This window comes from Microtus oregoni, unplaced genomic scaffold (genome assembly GCF_018167655.1).
Source record: "Microtus oregoni isolate MIOR12 unplaced genomic scaffold, Mior012 000113F_000, whole genome shotgun sequence".
NCBI classification, from domain to species: Eukaryota; Metazoa; Chordata; class Mammalia; order Rodentia; family Cricetidae; genus Microtus; species Microtus oregoni.
The window spans coordinates 2013863-2031003 of NW_024544739.1; the positions used below are offsets into that span (position 1 = coordinate 2013863).

Here is a 17141-nt window from a genome sequence, read left to right on the forward strand (position 1 = left end):
CTTATTGTATATAATTTCATAGTAGGTTTAGAACTCTCTTATTTAAACAAAAGGGGGAGGTGTTGCGGGAGGTCCTCCCACTCCTCCAGCCTATCACCGCTGAGGTACCAGCCCACTGGGGCGTGGTTTCTCTCCCTTTAAAAAAGCGGCCACTTCCCTCTCCTCTCTCTCTTCACTTCCTGCTCCGCAGGTGACTAGACTCCTTTCCTGGTTGGGTAGAGGGCTGTTGCCTGGGACAGTGATCTGTAAGTTTTTTCCCCTTTAAATAAATACCACCCTAATAATCATAACCCCGAATTGGTGTGGCATTGTTTGTGACTTACGCCTTCAGCCCTGGAGAATATTGTTGGCCGCAGAATTTCTCATGGCTGGAAGGAAGCCAATGAACCAGTCACCCAGTGGAAAGCCATCATTCTAGATCAACTGCCAACATATCCCTCTCTCTATTTGTTGAAATATGATGGGATTGGTTGTGTCTATGACTTGGAGCTTCACAGTGATGAAAGGATTTTAAACCTTAAGATCCTGCCTAATAATGTGCCATTTCCTCAGGTGACAGAAACTCATTTGTCAAACACCATAGTTGGCAGAGCAGTTAAACATACATTCATGGGCACAAATTGCTCTAAGGAAGACTGGAATGGGATGGTCCCAGAGGAGGTGCCAATCATGAAGACATGGTTTTATATTACCTACAAGAAAGATCTGGTCTTGTACATTTACAACCTCCTTGATGACTACCTTGAAGGCAACCTCCACATCATGCCAGGCTCTAAGGAAGAGTGGAGTGGCATGGTCGCAGATGAGGTGCAGTCCATGACGACCTGTTTCTAAATTGTCAACGAGATTGATCCAGTCCTGTACCTTTACCACCATCTTGATGACTCCATTGAAGGCAACGTCCAATCATTTCTGAATGTCCTCCAGTAGAGGTGACTTTGGAATTAGTCAGGGATTCCTTGGCAGGCAAAAGTGTGCAGTACAACAAAAAAGATGGAACCCAAGAGATAGGTAAAATTTTTGCCAAGTTCCCACCAAACCTTCTGTGTATTTCATCAAGTTTGATAATGACTTCCATATCTATGTCTATGATTTGGTGAAGATCTGTTAAAGTGAAATTCTCAAATTTTGAGGGGCAGACTTACAACTGTGTTTGGGGAATGTGTTTTTTTCAGAGATACCTCAGGTTTTCTATTAATCCTGGTATTTTTCCAATGGAATATTCTTGCTCGAAAAATAAAAATTTGTGAACATGTTGTGTTCTGCGGTCTATGTTGGATTGTGTTTGGTGGATGGGATATCACAGAAATACATGCCTCAAAACAAAGCAGGATTTATGGTCTTTTCCCCTTGGAGAGGATGGACTGGGGATGCTTGGTGTGGTAAAGGACAAGATGGCTGTCTAGGAAGTAGTGGAGTGGGGACAAAAAGTTGTAGGATCTCGGGGCGGGATAAAGCTTGAGGGAAAAACATGTCAAATGGAAAGATGTGACAGATATCAGAGTGAGGTATTGGGACTTAAGAGGATAAAGAGTAGATTAATCGGGAAGGGACATGATGTATACTCAAAATCAGAGAAAATAGGTTTCATTTGATTAATGGTTTAATTCATACTCGCTGAAAGTCACTGGATGTTTGATCCCCACTGGAGCATGCTGTGATGCCTGGATTCCGCATGCCTTGAATTCTCATAGTTTTTATGCATGCCATCCAACCCCTGTGAGTTCATTTAAATAATTTCCTTGCCATATCTGGAAAACAGTGTTCCCTTTCATTGATCATGTTCTGTAGGACTTGGGCTATAAAACTCATGAATAGACTCACTCACACACAGGATAAACATGTACACATTAATGCACACTGGTGTGTGACATGCACTCATATGATGAATGCACCGAGATCCATAAAATCAGTAAACTAGGGCATCCATGATGCTCGGTGGATTGTGGCAAAGACCCCACAAACCCATCAGAACCCCAAATACCAGTATGGTATTGATGTCTGACTCCCATCATGTAAGGATCCTGCCATTCTGTAACAGTGCAATTTTTGGTTGCTTCATCTTCACATACTTGGTTAAAATATTAGATTTGTCAAACTGCCAGTTAGGGTCCAGCATGTAGATCAGCTGTCCCAGGTCAGGTGATTTGGCTACAATTTATGTGAGAACTTATACCAGGGCATTCTGGTACACCCTCACCCCTTCTTCTCCCTATCCTCATCATCACTCGTGGGTGCCATGGAGCACAAAGAAGGCAAATGGAATAAGACTCCTCCTTAGTGGAAAACCTTGTCAATCCTCAATTTGGCATGACTCTCAGAGGGAATGCAGCACATTATATTCTACTAGATCTCCTCATTCATTGGGTCACTCGTTTTCCAGTGAATGATTTGATTCATCCATTTTTCCATCTCTCTCTTCTTCCTTCCCTTCTTCTATTTCCCCCTTTATTGTAGTAATTTGAGCAGCGGGGCTGTGTCCCCAGGACCATGGCCGCCTCACAAGCTTATGCTCCGCAATAACACCAAAAAAACTGTATTCTTTTAAACTCTGGCTGGCCCATTGGTTTCATCCTCTTAACCCATTTCTAATAATCTATGTGGCACCACGAGGTGCGCTTAGCAGGAAAGATTCAGCATGTCTGACCTGGTGGCTGGCTGCATTGCCATCTGCCTCAGAGAACAGAGCTATAGTGTCTGCCTGGGAGATGAGAATATGGGGTCTCTGAGCTCACTTACTGTTCCTCCCAGAATTCTGTTATGTTTAATCCACCCACCTATATTCTAACCTATTAGGGCAAGCAGTTTCTTTATTTAAATAACCAATGACCTATCCTCCATCATTTCCCCTTTTTCTTTTTAAAGAAAAAATGAAGGCTTTAACTTTAACATAGCAAAATTACATATAGCAAAACAGTTATCAAGCAAGAATTACAGTTACAATATTTATATCTATTTTATCTTTTCTCATAACAATGGAAAACTATAGCAAGCTATCTATTCTGCAACTCCATCAAACACTCCAGAAGAATTCAATATTACCTAAGCAAACAAAAAGTAAGCCTTTTCAAACTCAAGAAATGACAGAGACATCTTGCTGCCTGTATAGTCACCCAAAGTTCCTCTGTACCATATGGGTATCCATCTTCAGCCAACAGGCCCATAGTTTCCAGCAGACATTTCCATGAAGCAAGAAATTTCAAAGGCATTCACTATCTGTTTGTATTAAAGAAAGTCTTGCAGACTCTTTCATGAATCAGGAACCACGAAAGACCATCTCCCCTTTAGGCTAGTTCAGTAGTCCTCTCTCCGGGCTCTCTGTGTCCAGTTTATTCAATCCTCCAGGCAAGAGTAGTTTCTTGCCCAAATGGCTATCAAACTCCATAAGGATCCTCTTCGATGCCCATCTTCTTCCTGAAGTAGACTTGTTCTGAAAGGATCAGAGTGTCGCATTGTCATGAAAAACCCTAAGTTCTTAAATCATTAAATACCATATTTTATAGTCTTTGAAAAATATGAAGAATGCCTATCTAACTGAAATATATATCTATATAGCTAGAAAATCTAACTAACATGACTACAAACTTGACAATTATTAATGATTATCCATTAACAAACTATATACATTACATTTTTAAATGAACTACACAATCACAATACCTTAATAAAGATCAAAATGCATATATATATATATAGCAAAATTGACCTTAAATATCTATCAATAAAGCAAAATCTATACTAATGCAAATTATTCAAATCTAAATCATATCCCCCTTTAATGTAAAAGAACGTTTATAAACCATATGTGGGAAAATGGGTGCAGTTTTTACCCTCCAACGTCCTTCCTGCTGAATGGGGGCATGGTTAATTAGGTCTTTCATGGTGTAACCTGTGTGCTAGTTTCATCTCAGTTGGCAGTTGAGAGAATCAATTTTTTGAAGGTGTTCACAGCAATCTTTAAGGAGGACGTGGTCCATCATACCATATTGAGACAGAGGCAATCCAGAGATGGTCACCCTCTGTGAAAACAAAATAAGAAACTCCTTTCTAAAGCATCATGTCCTTAGATCCAAATTTCAAAGTCAAGGCATTTTCTTTTTTTTTTTAACTTTTTTTTTATTGAGAAAAGGAAATAAAAACAAATTTCCTTCTCCTCCCAGCCTCCCATTTCCCTCCTCCTCCTCCCACCCTACGCCCCCTCCTCCCACCCTTCTCCCCTTCCCCCACTTCTCTCCCCCTCCCTCTCCAGCCCAAAGAGCAGTCAGGGTTACCTGCCCTGTGGTAAGTCCTAGTTCCTTCCCCCTCCGTCGATTTCTAGGAAGGTGAACAACCAAACTGGCTAGGCTCCCACAAAGCCAGCACATTACGTAGGTTCAGAACCCCGTGCCATTGCCCTTGGGTTCTCATCAGCCCTCATTGTTCGCCATGCTCAGAGAGTCCAGTTTTATCCCATGCTTTTTCAGTCACAGTCCAGCTGGCCTTGGTGAGCTCCCAATAGATCAGCTCCACTGTCTCAGTGGGTGGGTGCCAAAATATCTATGTTGGATTAGTTCAGCAGCATTTATAAACAAATATCTTTTAGCAGCTATTGCTCCTTCCTCAGAATTCAAATGATTCAAACAGTGTGTAATAGCATACAATATCAAAATTCTCTGTGTATTTTCAATCTTTGTGTGCTTCATTTTAACCTCTATTTTATATACTTTTCCATTTTATTTTTTGTATTTTGAGACAGTTTCTCTGTATCTTTGACCTGGAATAACTCTGTAGACCAGGCTGTCGTTGAAGTCTCTTAGATCTGCCTCTCTCTGCCACCCAGGCATTTGGATTTAAGTTGTATGCTACTACAGCTTGAACTCACAGAGATATGTTTGTCCCTGCCTTCTAGGCACTGGGATTAAAGGTGTGTGCTACCACACATTGAAGTCACAGAGGTCAATCTCCCCCTGCCTCCCAAGTGTTCGAATTTTTTTGTACTACAACAGCCAACTACTCTCTTTCTTCCCTTTTTTTGTTTTTTACTTTAAGAACATTAATCTTTAGCATACATATATTTCTAACACACTGTAAACCATTTAAACATTTTCTTTGACTTTGAATCTTTCTTTTACTGTTAATGTCTCTTTTTTGACCACCTGAGTCCTTAATTTAGCAAGCAATGTCAGTAGGATTAAAGGCGTGGCTTTGCCAGCTAGATCCAGTCCATTCCTTAGCTTTCCAGCCTCATGGCGGATATACAGGCTGCAGTCATGTTTACTGCCACAACTCTATGGCGTTTAAAGGTCCCTGCCAGCAAGTAAGTTGCAGCATTATGTCCACAGACAACACACAAGTCCTCTCTCTGTAGTCGGCCCTCCTGCCTCAAACAGTCAGAGTTTGTCCTGGCAGGATGACCCAGAATTCCGGCATTTTTAAACGGCGCAGCTTTTTTCCTGCTATGGCTGAAAACCGAAAAGCATGCATTCAGCATTTCATCAACACCATTTAAGTGTTTCGTGGCAGGACCTCTTAATGAGCTGCAGGATTTTGCAGCTAAAGCTGAGTCAGGAAGCCTCTCTTAGATGAGAGTTCTTGCTTGCCTCTAGCAAGCACAGTAGACCCGAGAAATTGTTACTATCAAGAAAACATGCTTTACTCTTTCCCAAGCTTTTTCAGGCTTCCTGTGGATTCAGTTGTCCACACGTCTGGGTGCCATTCTATAGTAATAGGATCAGCAGGGCTGCGTCCCCAGCACCCTGACCACCTGATAGTTTATGACAGAACTAACAACACACAAATTGTATTCATTTAAACACTGCTTGGCACATTTCAATCTAGCCTCTTCTCGGCTAACTCTCTCACTTGGAATAGCCCATTTCTTATAATCTGTGTAGCCCACGAGGTGGCTACCAGGGAGATTCTAGCCTATGTCCATCCTGGGTTGGAGCTTCATCCTGTTCCTCTGGCCTGGTGAGGGGAGCATGGTGTCTCTACCACAGAGAGCAGAGCTGTCGAGTCTGAGCTCACTTCCTCTTCCTCCCAGCATTCTGTTCTGTTTAATCATCCCACTTATGTTTTAACCTCTGAGTCCAAGCAGTTTCTTTATCACTTAACCAATGACCTTCCTCCATCAGAGATGGAAAATCTGGGAAAACAAAGAGGAACTACCGAGCAAGTACTACCAACAGATTAGACGATATAGAAGAAAGAATGTCAGAACTGAAGATAACATAGAGAAAATAAAAACACTGATCAAAGAAAACAGCAAAACCAAAAATTCTCATCACAAAACCTTTGGTAAATCAGGGAAACAATAAAAAGACCAAACCAAAGAATTATATGGGTAGAGAAAGAGAAGAAGTACAGCTCAAAGTCCAGAAAATATATTTAATAAAATTATAGAAGAAAAATTTCCCAACGTAAAGAAAGATATTCCGTTGAAGGTTCAAGAAGCATACAGAACACTGAATAGGCTGGACCAAAAATAAAATATCTCCTTGCCATATAGAAATCAAAACAAAAAACATACAGAATAAAGAAAGAATATTAAGATCTGCAAAGAAATAAGGACAAGTTACTTATGAAGGTAAAACTAACAGTCTTAAACCTGACTTCTCTATGGAAAGCATGAAAGCCAGAAGATTTGGATGGATGTACTGCAGAAAAAAAGAGAACTTGGATGCAAGCCCAGATTACTATACCCAGCCCAGCTTTCATTCAGTATAAATGGAGAAAAAAACTTTCCAGAATAAAAACAAATTTAAACAACATGTAGCCACAAATCCAGCCTCACAGAATGTTATAGAATGAAAATCACAACACAAGGAGTCCAACAATGCCCAGAAAAAATCAGACATCTAGGGACCCATCACCAGCACAACAAGAAAAAGGGAAAAACACAAACTCTATTACCAAAAAAAAAAAGTGACCGGAGTTAACAACCACTGGTCTTTAATATCACTTAATATCAATGGACTCAACTCACCTATAAAAATGCACAGGCTAAGAGATTGGATACAAAAACAGGATCCAACATTCTGCTGTTTACAAGAAACACACCTCAACCACAAAGACAGACACCAATTCAGAGTAAAGGACTGGGGAAAGGTTTATTAAGCAAATGGACCTAAGAAACAAGCAGGAGTGGCCATACTAATTTCAAACAAAGTTGACTTCAAACTAAAATCAATCAGAAGAGATGGAGATGGCCATTTTTACTCATAACAGAAACAATTCATGAGGACAAAGTCTCAATACTGAATATCTATGCTCCTAATATAAAAGCACCCACTTATGTAAAAGAAACATTATTAAATTCAAGGCAATCATCAAACCACACACACAAATAGTAGGAGATTTCAACACTCCTCTCTCACCCATGGACAGGTCAATTAGACAAAAAACTTACAGAGAAATAAGAGGATTAAGGGAGGTAATGAATAAAATGGAATTAACAGACATCTATAGATCATTCCACCCAAATAGGAAAGAATATACCTTCTTCTCTGCAGCTCATGGAACCCTCTCGATAATTGACCATAATAATTCGTTAACAAAGCAAACATACACAGTTTCAAAAAATATTAGGAACAACCTGTATCTTATCGGATCACCATGGATTAAAGTTAGAATTCAACAACAGTGCTACCACCAGAAAGTCTATGAACTCTTAGAAACTGGACAGTCAACTACTGAACCACACCTGGATCAAGGAAGAAATAAAGAAAGAATTTAAAGTCTTTCTTGAAATCAATGAAAATAAAGACTCAACATACTCAAACCTATGGGACACAATGAAAGCTGTGCTAAGAGGAAAGTTCAAAGCACTAAGTACTCACTTAAAGAAAACAGAGAAAGCACATGTTGGAGACTTTCACTATGCTGGACTGAATATGGGCAAATGTGATTCTCACTTCAACAGTGTCAGTAGTGTAAGGATTATTTAATCTGGGCCCTTTGTATTCAAAGGAAAAGCTTGAGGGTTTTTGCCAAAAAAAAATGAATACTTGAGACCACCTTTGGCAAATGGCGAAAGTCTGGAGTAAGCTTTGTCCTAGGAGGGAGGTCTGACAGTTTATTCAGTGAAATAAATGGAGTAAGCTAACTTGAGGGGAGTCAAGGCATTGGCTCTTCATGAGAAAAGGTAAATTTTGAGACCTCTGTAGGGAAAGCGTATGAGTTGGAAAACCCTTGAACACAGGGGTGAAATATCATGCACCATCCTGTTATAGGTGAATGTCCTCACTAACCCATTCAGAGAAGGAAGGTCCCACTATGGCACTTTAACTTCCAATACTTCTTTAGAACTTTCTCATCTTTTATTTACTCTTGGAGAGTTAGGCAGCAGCAAGAGCTTTCTTCAATATGTCTTGGTGTCTGTCAGCAGCTAGATTTCTTCTTTCTCTGGTTGTTTTCTTATCCCATGTATGGGCACCAGTGATGTGGCAAGTTGATTTCTAGTGATTGGATTTAAAAACATAGCTTAGGATTCAGTTTCTAATTTTAAAATTATGACAGGGACCCAAAACCTACAGTGGAGCAATGCATTTCACTTGTTACCTGTACCAAATATTAAATTAATATTAAAATTTAAATCATTTTTATTTAGAGCAGCATATTTGGGGGGTACTTTGAAACAGAATAAAATTATTGAGAGTTCTTGACAGAATTCTTCAAGGTAGGGTGCAGTATTATTCAAAATAACATCTCTAATGTCACCTCTTGAATAAAAGGAATGTATGAGTTTCCTTGATTCAAAGACAATGCTTCCTAATCTTCCTGAGATAGGTGGATTAGGTATAAGTACACATTCTTAATGGAGATAAGGATGATGGCTCAGTTTGACCCAGAGTAGTTTTCATGAAAACTTCATTAAACAAGTATACATGAGGTTTCTTGGAAACAGGACTACAGAAAACCTCTTCTTAGAATGGAAATTTATGAGACTATCTTCAGCAAATGAGAAATTCCAATTATCATTGTTCACAGGGAGATGGGCTCCAGTCATATTTGGCAAAATAGTAATATGCAATTCATCCAGGATCAAAAGTGGAAGGTCGCAAGGCATCATGGGTAATGAATAAGTATCTGGCTCTGCACTAGCATCCAGCTAATTTTCACAATAAAATCATACATACCCAATGAGAAACATTTGATAGTCTAAGGCAAATCTCATAACAATCTTCCAGGGGACTAAGTAGTAATGCAAACATTAATATTTCCTCAAGGATATGTTCAGATGTACATATCTGTGCATATAGAGACAGTGCATTTTTCCTTTTACTTATTTATTAAAGATTTCTGTCTTTCCCCGCTACTTCTTCCCATTTCCCTCCTCGTCCCCCAATCAAGTTCCCCTGACTTGTCAGCCCAAAGAGCTATCAGGATTCACTGCCCAGTGGGAGATCCAAGGATCACCCACCTCCACCCAGGTCTAGTAAGGTGAGCATCCAAACTGCCTAGGCTCCCACAAAGCCAATACGTGCAGTAGGATAAAAAACCCACTGACATTGTTCTGGAGTTCTCAGTAGTCATCATTGCCCACTATGTTCAGTGAGTTCAGTTTTATCCCAGGTTTTTTCAGACCCAAGCCAGCTGGCCTTGGTGAGTTCCCTATAGAACATCTCCATTGTCTCAGTGTGTGGGTACACACTCGCGGTCCTGAGTTCCATGCTCATACTCTCTCTCCTTCTGCTCCTGATTTGGACCTTGAGATTTCTTTGAATATTCAAGAAGCATACAGAACACCAAAAAGACTGGATCAAAGAAAAGCATCCCCTCACCATATAATAATCAAAACACTAAATACACAGGTTAAATAAAGAATATTAAGAAACAGTGTTTGTTTTTAAAAACAAACTTGGAGACAGATGGCTTGAGAGCCAATTTTCTCTTTCCACCTTCTGTCCTGTGATCTAAAAGCAGAAAGTTGTAAGATCCCATTGAACACGTATGTGTTTGTATGATTATCTTTGTCATAGGGGTTTCTTTTCCTTTTGGCAGATGAAACATGTCTAAATCCTATTTGTGACAAAGAGAGATGATTACAGCCCCCATGTTCTGTATGGGAAGCATGAATATCTGCTTTGTTAGAGCCTGTACCAATTTAGTTTTGATAGGTCTTGAATGTTTATGGCTCCATTTGGGAGAAACAATACCTCTACCACACTTCTCATGGGATTGCAAAGATCTGCAGCCTCCCTTAGACATGGAAGGTTCTCTGCACATTTGAGAAGTAGCTTTTTATTTCTGGCTCACTTTGGAGGATGAATGCTTGAACTCTGTTTTGGACAAAGAGCATATTAGGCAGCCTTCATGTTCTGAATGGGAAAAATGAAAAACTGCTTTGTTAGAGGGGACCTGTTCCAATTTGATTTTGGTAGATTTGAAATATCTAGAAATTCCTTGGGAAGACAGAGAAAACCTGAGGCCCTCCTCATAAGGTTGTGAGGATCTCAAACTCCCTTTGCAGAAGTAGTAGTGAGGCTCTCTTTAGGCTCAGTTTTAAGCCTTGTAGCAACTTTGTTAGAAACCAAACCTCTGCCCCATTTTTGGGAGAATGGTGCAATTTTAAGCCTTCATCTTCTGTTGGCACAGATTTGGGGCATGATTCTTTAGAATCAAGTTTTGATTTTGTTTTCTTTGATTACAAATGTTTGGAACCATCTTGTTGAGAGGGAGAACATCTTTGATATTTTGTAGAAGGGGAACTAGATTTGAAGTTCAATTCTGATGATACTTGGTTTGGAAACACTCCTTGGAGGGGTAGCGGTAGAACGTGAGTCCTTCCTGATATATATGGAAAATGTGAGCCTACTTTTCTGCAGACAGTGCATTTCTTGGACAGTTTTGCAGCAGTTGTATCATAAAGTCACATGTTTGTATGAAGACATTTGTTTTAAATCTTTGTCGATTAATGAAATTCTACCAGGCCCCATTTGAGATGAGGCAGTATTCACAAAGTGTTGGTTAGATGGAGAAAATCCCAGAGCTTTGTAGGAAATTGATGGTGATCTCAGTGTCACTTGTTCAGTTATAGAGGGACTGTGCACCTTTGGCAATTGTTGAAAATCTCATTGTCTCTAAAATAGATGTCAGAGTGTCTATAGACCTTGAGAGAGATTTCAAAATACCACAAATCTCGATATACAATGGCAAAGAATCTGTTGTCTCTTAAGCAATATTCGGAAGAACACAGAGGTCACTCCAAAGAAGCCTGAATTTCTAGAACACTTTGAGGTAATAATGGTGCTGTTACAATAGACTTTTGGATAGCACCTTGGGTAGATAGTGATGTTCCTAAAGGATCGTTTGAAGATTGAGAAATTCCACAATCTTGTGGAATAGATGATGAATGTTCACCAGCCTCTTGGGCTAAAGAAGGTTCTAGGTCCGCTTGAGAAGAAATGAACATTTCTAGAGGTTCTTCATTAGATTTTGAATGTCCTACAAATGCTTTTGCTGATATGGAAGTTCCAAGAGCTTTTTGTATGCATAATGAATCTCCTAAACACCCATACTGAAGTGTTCATGATCTGAGAATCCCTTTGCAGCTCTAGACAATTTTGAGTACAATTGAGCTGAAAATAAATATTGGGAGGTCCCTAGTACAGATGGAGTAGGTCTCAGTGAACGTTTAGAAGATGGAGAAAATTGAACAGATTTTTGGAGAGATGATGATTCCTGAATTTGATAGTCAGAAACAGAAAGCAACAGAGCAGAGCACTTCGGGGAGATATTGAATGTACCAGAATTTCTTGGAGAAGTTTCAAAGTTTCTAAACTCACAGATGAAGACTCTGAATATTTAAAAACCATTAAGGGAGATGTCAAAGTTTCTGATGACTTTGGAATCCATTGGGAATTTCCCAACTACTCTGTGAATCAGGTTGAAGTTGCCAAGCACCATGCACATCTAAAGAACCTTCTATTTTGTGGAGAAAAGATGATGTTTCTAGAATAACTTGAGAAGCTGAAAAATATTACAATATTCCATGGGCAGGGAAAAATATGTTTCTTGTGGGACAGATGGGAAGTTTGCTACAGACCCTTGATTATAAGAAGAGTCTTGCACTTTTTGGGAAGATCTACATGATTCTGGAGACCCTTGGACAAATGAGCAATGTCCTAGAGACTCTTGTCCTGATATAGACAATCACAAAGTACCTTGGAGAGATAATGAAGTCCTTCATATGCATTCTGATGTGTTGTTTATCCTTGAGTCACTTTTGTGGATACAGAAATTTTCTATGACACTTGATCTACTGGGGATTGTTCCAGAGTAGCTGGTTTAAGCGGGGTATGTCTCAGAGACTCTTGGGAAGATAGAGAATGTTTTAGAGAAGTTTGGACATTTGGTGAAGATTCTAGATGCTTCTAGAAAGATGTGTATAGTTCTGATTTATTTCGTGAAAATAGAGAAAAGCTCCCAGTATGTTGGAGTGTAGAACTGAAAAGCCATTGTGTCCTTGAGGCAGATAGAAATTTTTCTACAGGTTGTGAAATAGATAGAGCAGTTGTAAACACCCCTTGGGCAGATGACCAGTCTTTTAATTTCCCCTTTGAAAATTAAGAATTTCCCTCAGTTCCTTGGGAAAGAGATCTTCATTGGCATATGGCTAAGATTCTGTTCTCCTCTGATTAACGAAGGATTCCTATACCTCTTGGGAAGATGGAGGTGTTCCTGGAACACCCTGCGTAGACACAGGAGGTCTGAGCGTCCATGAAACAGATGGAGACATTCCTAAATCCACTTTGTTATGTGGAAAAAAATCTTAGCGTCACGGGAGTAGATAATGAAGATCTCAAATCCACTCTTGAGTAATTCGATAACACTAGATTGCCATGTGAACAGGTGGAAACTTCCAGAGTCTTTTTCCCACATTAATAAAGGAAAAATTTCACAGCTTCTAGTAAAGATAATGAATATCTGAAAGTCACTTGAACAGATAAGGAAATTTCCAAAGACTCTGGGGAAGAGGATAGAGTGCATTGCCCAGATAAAGAAATCATCATTTGCCCTTTTCAAGAAGTCAAAGTTCCTAAAGTGTCTGGAGCAGATGGATCTCTTTGGTGAACCCTTTGTGCAGACTGCCAATATCAAAGAGGTCCTATAAAATCAAAGATAGGGTCTTAGATTGCCTAGCTTAGGTTTAGAGTAAACAAAAGTTCCTTCTTCCGACAGTTTAGGTTTCAAAAGGCACTGGAAAGAATGGAAATAACTCAAGTTTTCTGGGGCATATTCGGAATATTCCCATGGCTTGTCAGATACCACATGTCATCTGGTAGTTGTAGAACTTTTGTATACACGTGGTGAAGATGATGAATATCTTGAGGAGTCCCAGGCAGTTAGCAAAGGTTCTACAAAATTTTTAGAAACCCTGGAACAGATTTCAAAGTTTCTACCATTTTTTGGCATGCTGGCTATATCCCTGAGACACTGGGGTAGATGATGAATATGCTAATGTACTTTGTGCAAAAGTTTACTGTGATAATGTATGTTGTGTATGTGCGGAAGTTCCTGAGAGCCCTTGAGCATGTTGATATCCTAGACTCCTTTGTGCAGATGTGGACAGACCCTTGTGTAAATACACAGGAACCTACATTTTTTGAGCACATTGAGAAGTTGCTTAACTCACCTGGCAAAAGGAGTAAAGTCCCAGAGTGTCTTGAGGACAAGGATCATTTACTGAACCTCCTTCATGTGATGGATAATTTTCTAATGTCTCTCTTTTATGTGACATTGCCCATGATAACTATGTGTATTTTGGACATTTCCTTGGATGTCTGCAGAAGATAACAAAGGCCCCAGAGTTCCTTTTGAAGATGCTGATGGACTCAGTGATCAGATACATTAACTTCTAGAGGCAGATGAGCAGAGATTAGAAATGCTGGATCACTTGGGACATGTGATGAAAATCTTCTAGGCACTTTATTAATTGGTGAAGACTATGTAGGACCTGGAATAGATGGACAGATTACCACAGGCTCTCTGACAGAAGACAAATGGCTGAGATTCATTTGGACAAGTTAAGATGGTACTAGATTACCAGAAATAAATGTAAAGGATAAAGTTCTCCTCGAGGAAATGAAAAAATCACAGAGTACCTTGTGCACAAAGGAAATTTCCAGAGGTGATCCAAAATATAGAAAATGTTCAGGATATCCTGAACTCACTGAAATTTGAAACATTTCTTGAGAACCATGGCTTGAGGAGAGGACAAAGATCCTTGTGTGCTCTTTTCAGATTGAGAAAGTTTCAGAGATCCTGGGACAGATGGTGGATACTGTAAAGAATTTTGCACAGAATGAGATGTTTTCTGAGGGATTTGAGATGGAGCAGGATGCTTCCTAGTTCCTCGATTACACAGCAATGTCGCTAGAGTTCCTTGTGCAGACACAGATAAGGCCAAAGACAGTTGGGGAAATAAAGAAGGGTCCAAAAAAGCCCTTCTGCATCCTGATACTCACAAAGATATCTGACTAGATTGCAAAGAATCTAACAGTGTCTGGGTATGTTGAATAAATGTCAGAGGTTCTGTCCTTGATGCAAAATGTCCTACTGTATGTTTTACAGTGGTCAAATCCAATTGTGCCTTTGGCAGGAATGAGAATCTCCACAGTATCCTGGGAAGCAGAGGAAGACTCTAAGAGTCCCTTGTGCAGATTTGGACATTTTCAGAGTTCCTTGTGATGATGGGCATGTTCCCACAATCATTTCATCAGAACAAGAAGATGCTGGAGTTGTTTATCTTGATGACAAAACACCCAGATGCCCTGGTATAGATGGAATGTTCCCCTGGTCACTTGGGTAGATGGAGAATTTGTATATGGCACTGGAACTGCGTTGAAAAGTGAAGAAATTTGCAGGGACTCTTCAGTTAATTATGCTAAATTCAGCATTTCCTCAGATGACATAACATGTTCCAGAGGCCCATTTGCAGGTTTCAAAGCTCTTATATTCCCTTGGCCAGAAGGGAAAAAATCTGCAGATCTTTGGCAGAACTTAAAAATCATCTAGGCACTAGAGTTTGTTACAAAGCTTCTATTATGATTTTAGCAGACCAAGTTTCCACACTTTCTCTCACACCTGAAAAATGCCCCAAGGTATTCTGGGAATATTGCTATTGTCTCAAAATTTTTGAAGAATATACTGATTGTTTTGAAGACCTTTGAATAAATGACAAAGAACTTGGGCAAGCAAAGTTACCTCTGTAGCTGTTGAGACTACTTTAGGAAATTTCAAAATAGCAAATTTCCTAGAGACCATGGATTATATAAAAGATTTTCCAGATCATCTAGAGAAAATGATAAATGTTCTATGTGCTCTAGTTAAGACAAAATTTCCCTGAGGTTTCTGGCTAGATTTGTTATATCCTCTAGTCCTTGTAATCCTTGTAATATGTTGGATAGATGAAGGAATAATTTTAGACTATTGGGAAGAAATTAGATGTTTCAAAGCCTTATTTGAAGGTACCAGAGTCCCTACAATTCATTGTGTTGATATAGATAGTTTTTGAAACCCTTGTTTAGATAGTGAAGATCATAGATTCTTGGGCAGATGCCCAAAATTCTACAGTTCCTTTTGTAGGTAAAGCAATTACCAGCAGCATTTGAGCAGGTGGAGAAACACTGAGTTCCTTATGGGCACATTGATTAGTTTCTAACTTAGAAGGTGGATATCTTTCTGTGCTTTTTGCCTGTGTGTGATTTACCAAAGTGGGTTCTGTATAAGGAATAGTTTTTTCAGGAATTTGAGTAGTAGGTGAAGTTTTCAGCATCACCTGCCCTTATGTTTTCACTGTCAATTTCTTGTAAAGATGGTCAAAATTCATCATTTTTTTTCAAAGATGTACAAGGAGGCTCTTTGGGCTACCAGCCGTCCCTGTTTAGGTGCTGAGGAGATCCATCTGTAGTGGTGAGTGTGTGCGATACAGGGGCAGATTGTCCCAGAAGAGAGCACAAAGCCTCCTCCCCCAGCTGCTTCTGAGGGCTGTCTTTCTTACACACAACACCCCCAAACCTGCTTGTTCTGAAAGATCCTTGCTCAGGAACAGGTTTCTGCTCCTATACTAAGGCTACCCACCCAGAGAGGTGAGTGACTGCCTACCGGCCAGGCCTCAGAGATACCCAAAGTTAGCACGGGCACCTTCAGCTTGGCAGCAGGGTCTCCTGTGCTCTTCTGGACACCACCCTGCCTGCCACATTCTTCCTTTTGTCCCAGGCTTATTGGGTTACCAGCTGTCCCAGTTTAGGTGCTGAGGAGCTCCATCTGTACTGGTGAGTGTGTGCTATCCAGGGATGGATTGTCCCATAAGAGAGTACAAACCCTTCTCCCCCAGCCTCTTCTGCAGGGCTGTCTTTTTAACACCCCCGCCAAAGCCTGTGTGGTCTTTAAAGTCCTTTGCTCAGAACAGGTTTCTACTCCTACACTAAGGCTACCCACCCAGAGAGGTGAGTGGCTTCCTACTGGGCAGGCCTCTACGACACCCAAAGATAGCTCGGGCAACTTCAGTTTGGTGGCAGGGTCTCCTGTGCTCTACTGGACCCTGCCCTGCCCCCAAGTTTGCCCATTTGTCTGCGGGTCATTGGATTACCCGGTGTTCATGTTTTGGTGCTGAGGACTTTCATCTGGATGGGAATGGTTTCTGCTTCTACACTGAGGAGATACACCCAGAGAGTCAGTCACAGCAAAGTCTCTTTCAAGACACCAGGAAGGATTGGAAAGCGCCAAACAAGTATTCCTCCAACAACCTGAATGGCAACATGACATCACCAGAATCCAGGGATCCTGAAATAAGAAATGCATAGCTTACTCCAGAAGAATTAGAAGAAATCGACTCAAAGGGGAATTATATGAAAATAATAGAGGACCCTAAACAGGAGGTGAAAAACTGTCATAAACAATTAGAGATTACAAACAAAAAGATAGAGGAAATATATAAATCGCTCAAGGATACCCAAGAAAACCAAGAGAAACAAGAAAAAGCAATCAAAAATGTAAGGGAAGCAGTTCAAGACTTTAAGAATGAAATGGAAGAAATGAAGAAAAGACAAACCAAGGAAAGAATGGAGATGGAAAATCTGGGTAAACAAACAGGAACTACTGAGACAAGTACTGCAAACAGATTAGAAAAGATATAAGAAAGAATGTCAGACACTGAA

The 17141-nt window shown here is 40.1% G+C and overlaps 1 pseudogene; it reads left to right on the top strand.

Annotated features, from left to right (window-relative positions):
• Window positions 1-345: 345 nt before the first annotated feature.
• LOC121443790 overlaps window positions 346-17141 on the top strand; it is a 33815-nt pseudogene continuing 17019 nt past the window's right edge.